Raw genomic sequence first — 6,000 nt, 5'->3', positions numbered from 1 at the left:
ATGCTGACATATTTTCAGATTGTCCAAATGCATTTACTAAAACTACCACGAATTTGGAAAGCAAAATTTGGCTTCTATGTGAATTCTTCTCTGGGTTCGCCAATGTTCTGTTGTAAGCCACTTGTCACAAAGGATTTTGTTTTTTTTTTGTTTTGTTTCTGACTCTGAGCTTGGGTTTTTTTAAAAGTTCCAACTGAAATCAATAAAAATGCAAAAACAGAGAATAAAACATATCAAAGAATTTCAAAAAGATAACATTTAGCTATCTGAATATTTTTGGCAAAAATCTAAAGACAGTCATTGCAAAATGAATCAGAATCCAATTCACTTATCCTAGGCTAATTTTTAATAAGATCTTTTCATTCTAATGGTCTTTAAAAAACCCTAAACATTTTAAACATTTGATTTTGGCTTGTATTTTCTTGTGTCCAAAAAAATTTCAATTCTTAGTGCTAAAATCTGGTTACATTTTAGCTTAGAATTTTTCAGTTGAGATTTCTATGGAATGAGAATCTTCGGATGTAGCTTCAGTTCTGTCAAAATGTTATTTAACACTTGAGAGAGGAGGAAACAATCAAACCCCTTTATTTTAGCCCCAAGTATCACTTTCAAGTCTTCTTGGATCATCTCAAATTCAAAAATGATTATCTGATGTTAGGAGCTTGAGGCAAATGACTCCTCTTGGAAATCAGGGTCACCCCAACCATCACATTCTCCTTCATGTATATCAGGATTTACACATTAGTCAGTATTTGGCCACAGGCAGGTGAAATAAGACCAAAAGCCAACACTGGGAGAGTCGTCCCCAACTTTCCTGACACCTGAGCTCAGCCCTGCTGCTTTTCTGCCACATCTCCCACGCCAGTCCAAGGCATGTGTCCTCATGGTTTCCTAATCTGCAGACAAAACCATGCCTAAAGATCTCTGCTGAGAAGCAATGAAGGTAAAAGCCCTTGGTACCAGTTAAAGCATTTACTCCTCCTGCTGCTTCCTTGAGGGAGGATGTTCCCTGTGGTTGTTGTACTCCTGGGTGCCTTAGGCTCCAGGCTGAGAAAACCAGGGAACAGATGAGAAAAGGAATCTCTCCCTTCATCCTGCCCAGGGTTAATTTTTGAACTTTGTTCTGCCCCAACTTCTCAGGTTTGTGGTTTTGTCTTTTTTTGTGTGTGTGCATAAATCCCCTGAAAAACCCTTTTCATTTGGGTTTTCCATTTTCATGTCACTACGCTTCGCTTACTCTTATTTACTCATTTTAGGTTTGTCAGATAGGCCCCCATCAGCCTCTGAACACATTTACATAATTTAAATACAAAATGCAAACATGCTGACTAATGTCTGCCTTAAATAGACTCTCTTAGGATAAGCTAGACATGTTCCCTATCTCCAGCCCCTCAGGCAAAAACCAGAGAACATAGATGAGCTTCATGCCCTGCTCTGCAATCTGACAGACTGAAGGCTGGTGTGGGCCAAGTGCAGGGAGCAAACTCCAAGGTCCAGGGGCCTCCATTGGCAATGCCCAGGCTGAAATGCTGGTCTGAGGAGAACAGGGCATTTTGGGAGAAGTCCCACAGTTGTTAAAACTTTTCATGGTGTTTGAAGTACTCAGGTTGGAGTGGGTCCCCATATTGTGAAGCATCATGCAACACATGCCGAATTCCTCCTGGATAAAGTAATTTCCAGGCAAATTTGGTGAGCTCGGGAGGCTCTGAACCATCCCTGTGAGTTAGAAGGCAGAAAATGCTCCACCTTTAACCAAAATGAACAGTTCCTGCTCAGCTTCTCCTTCCCATGGCGGTAAAATAGCATTTCTTGTCTTTCTCTGACCTCACTTTTTCATAGTGGGGTTTTCAGGCATTGTGTCCTTCAGCCTTATACATCAAGGGATTCATTTCACTTAATTTCTGTCTATTAGGTGATTCAAGCTTTCTCTGGAAGAGTTGTCAGGCCCCCTCAGTTATCCTTGAGGGAAACATCTCCAGAAGGGTGTTCACAGCACTTCCTCAAAACATCTCCTCAAGGTGGGACGAGTTGATCCTTTCTCTGTTGATCGTGATGGCAGGTTCAGATCAGAGGTGAAATCTTAGATGGTTACAGGGGGATTGGATGAATCCCACAGTGTTTCTGGATAAATAAGGGAAAGTTTTGTACTGGGAGGTCATGAAGGGCCTTGCACAAGGGTGACTTGTGGTTATCTGATTCTAGAATATCCTGAGTTGGAAGGGACCCACAAGGATCATTGAGTCCAACTCCTAATAACAGTATCCTACAATAAAAATCTTGATAATTTTTAAGACAGAGCCTAGGTGTTTTGTAAATATACTTTAAGGCAGTTTTTAACCCAGACAGACCTAAAAGGCTTTTTAAAAGGGAGAAAATCAGTTATGCTCAAGGAGTTATGATACAAATATTGAAAACTGGACAACCCAAGTCCTGTCAGAAATGGACATTCCCAAGTCAAAGAGAATATCTGCAAAGCCTCTCCTCCCCCATGGTTTCCTTTTGCATACTGATACAAAAACACAAGCTACCTCTTTCAGAAACTAAACACATTTAGACTTATCTTGGGTTACGAAGTGCATCTTAAATACTTCTCTACAAATCTTTTAAAGGAAATTTTCAGGCACTAAATAAATGAAAGAAACACTATATGATTTAGCCAGTAGCAAGACTATAACATTTCTAAGACTCTAATAATAGTCACTTCTAGTGGTCATTGATAATTACAAAGTGTCTGGTGTTGTGATTTGTCTGTATTTGGTTTGTTTTACTTCCCATCAGATCCTGATTTTAATCATTACCTTGATTCTGGAGTGCCACGATTTTTCTCTCCTTTGTTTTCTTGAACTATTCTTTATCATTCAAATTTCTGCTAATGAAGAAACTAATTAATTGTTTCTATCTTTGCAACTATAATTTTCTTAATTTTGCTCTAAGTAGTGGTATTTCTTGATAGAGTACTGAGACTACATCAGTGCTGCTGGAAACATTGCAGGAGCATTTATTCCAACCTTGCTTTCCTCTGAATTATGTGTTTGGAAATCAGTGTCACCATGCTAGAACAGAAAAAAACCCAAAAATACCCCTCAGCATCCTCATTGTTTGCTCTTTGACAGGTATGAGCCAAATTCCCCTGGAGTGAGCCTGCAGGGTTCCACACAAACAGAGTTTCACACAGACTCTCAAAATTAGGAAACAACTTTATGGAGGCTGGGAACTTTCTGTCTGTCTGGTTAAAGAAATCAGAGCAACTTTGCTCCTGATGATTTTGTAACTTCACATGTGACATCTTTTTGTCATATGAAAAAAAAAAATCTTCCCTGTTGCTCATTTCATTAAAGAATAAGGCCCATTGTGTGGCTTTACTCTCTGGTAAAGCAGAAGAGTTCTGGCTCTGTCCATGGCTCTGACACACCCTGTGGAATAGCTGCAAATGCTTTATTTGTTTCCACACATCTCATTTTACTCACTAAAATAAGTTATTTGTCTGAAATAGGATATTTGTCTATTTCCTCAAAATCTGAATTCCTTCAGAATATTGAAATTATTTGAAAAGCTTGACTATAAATGCCTTCTTAGTGCAATATCTTTATTTAATTCAGCTTTCTGTGAACTTCTTCCCCCTCCAAAAGACTTTGGGAGTAAGTTTATCTGTCTGGAATCCCTGTTCTCTCTTCAATTGGTGGGTTGTTTTTTTTGTTTGTTTGGTTTTGTTTGTTTGTTTGTTGTTTTTGTTTTTGTTTGTTTGTTTGGGGTATTTTTTTGGGTTTTTTTCTCTTTTTTTATGTAGAAGGAAAAATGAATTTGCTCAGCAAGACACAGTGTCTTTTTTCTAAACAAACTGATGCATAGAGACAAACCCTCAAACCCAGGACAAGGAAAATATCAGCAGGTTAGAACATCTCTCTTTGTGCCACTATTCTGTTACTCCTGGAGAGGACCCAGGGGTGCTGTGGCTTTCATTTGTGGTAAAATCGTGGATTTATCCTGAGTTGGAAGGGACCCACAAGGACCATCCAGTCCAACTCCTGGCCCTGCACAAGACAACCCCAACAACCCCACCCTGTGCCTGAGAGCTTTGTCCAAACACTCCTGGAGCTCTGTCAGGCTTGGGGCTGTGACCATTCCCTGGGTATAAAAACCATGAAAAGAAATATCCTGGAGCCCTGCGTTGTCAAGGGTTTTAAGCTCATGTGACTGAAAAGAGAAAACCAAAAAGTAAAGCACCAGCTGGAAGTTGGTCAAGCAACTAAAGACACATCTGAAATAACCTCATTTGCTCAACACTGGGACAAATTACCAAAGGAAGTGATAAACTGTTCACTCTTTTGGAGACCTCAGCTTAAAACCATCAACTCTTCCTGGAAAAGTGCTGTGATTGCACACAAGCTGGCAGATTTAAGATGAGAATTGCTAAATTAACTTCTAATTTAGAAAGTCCAAAGCAGACATGTCCTAAAGGTAATTCATCCTGCTCACTCTTTCTTCTAGGGACTGATAATTATTTTTAGAAGTTCCTACCTGCCCCCATTGACAAAATGGAACCCAAAAAAGTATATTTGCTTTTCTACCTCAGTGTGCATGGCTAATGCAAATATTTATTGAAAGTCACACGACAAGCAAGTGGTAACAACAGAACCCACATCACTTCTATTAATTTTTAAAATAGCTGAAACAACATTGCAGATAATCCTCCAGGTAGAGTGAACCACCTTACTGGGGAGTTGGTACAACACTGGAGCTTTGTCTGTTTCTCAAGGTCCCCATTTACAAATAAAATAAAATAACATAAAATAAAATAAAACAAATTTAAAAAATAAAAATGAAAAATACACCATAAAACCACCCCAAACAAACCAATAAAAACAAACAAAAAACCTCACTTTTGATCTGTTAGGTTAAGCAGGTCAGTGATATCAAGAGTCAATTTAAAAACTGAACCTGAAGTCATAAACCTTTAGGATATTAACTTTAATTAGTTAAGTAATTGTAGAAATATTTGTTACTGCACCGCAGTGTGGAAGAAGCTCCTCAGAGATGGACCCACAGTAAGAAATGGGTGTATCCAGCAGGAAGGGCAAGGAATTTTGGGGTTCTGCAAGCAGATTTTATAACTGTCCTAATTAAAAAGTGTCTTAATGGCGTGAGCAGAAGGAGTAACCTGTGTTCATACATAGATTTCATTCAGGGGAGTTTATTTATTTGTTTTAATCAAAAGCCTGGTGCTTAAGTCTCAGCATGAGCAGAGCTGTACAAGTACAAGGATGCTGCACTAAGAGTATTCCCCTTTTGGGAGCAAACCATATTGGATAAATAGTTCTATTACTGGGCTCTGGCTAGGGAGGTTGCCCAGATGCAATTACACTGGTATAATTGGTTGTGCTTTGGTGTGGAGGCAAGGCTTCATTGTGGATAATTTGTTGACAAAATGATTAATCATTTATCATTTGACAGTTAATCTGGAAGTCTATTAATTCACTTCTTACTCCTCCCCAGCCTCTCTCCCCAGCACTCACATTACATATCCCAGTCTGGGCCAATAATCCAGACTGGTGGGCCACTTGCAGGCTCACTGTGGGGAATTGAACTCTGTGTTGCTTTTAAACTCTTTTTCCTGGTACTGGAGAGACCAAATCTGCCTTTTTTTTTTTTTTTTTTTTTTTTTTTTTGCCTGATTTCCTGTTTTAATGTGTAGCTTTCAAGTCTGGTATAGTGGGCACAAAAACCTGACCTCCTGACCTCATCTTTCAAGCTGAAGTATGAGGCAATATCTGACCAATTATGCTTCAGTGGCAAGCCCTATGTAGATGGAATATTTCTCAGGATGTGGATAGAAGTCAGTAGTATTTCCCTTTATGTTTAAATGGCTTTTTTAGCCACTTAGAGATTAAGTGGTGAATATAAAGGGAGAGACCAAAAAAAGGACTTTAAAAGGTGTTAAATTTATCATGTGCCATAAAAGCAAAGATATCTAATAAGCCACCAGTACTTCTTGGGTGGTTT

The sequence above is a fragment of the Prinia subflava genome, chromosome 2 (genome assembly GCF_021018805.1).
Source record: "Prinia subflava isolate CZ2003 ecotype Zambia chromosome 2, Cam_Psub_1.2, whole genome shotgun sequence".
Lineage (NCBI taxonomy): Eukaryota > Metazoa > Chordata > Aves > Passeriformes > Cisticolidae > Prinia > Prinia subflava.
The sequence above is the reverse complement of the archived record's forward strand: the minus strand, read 5'-3'. Positions refer to the sequence as shown.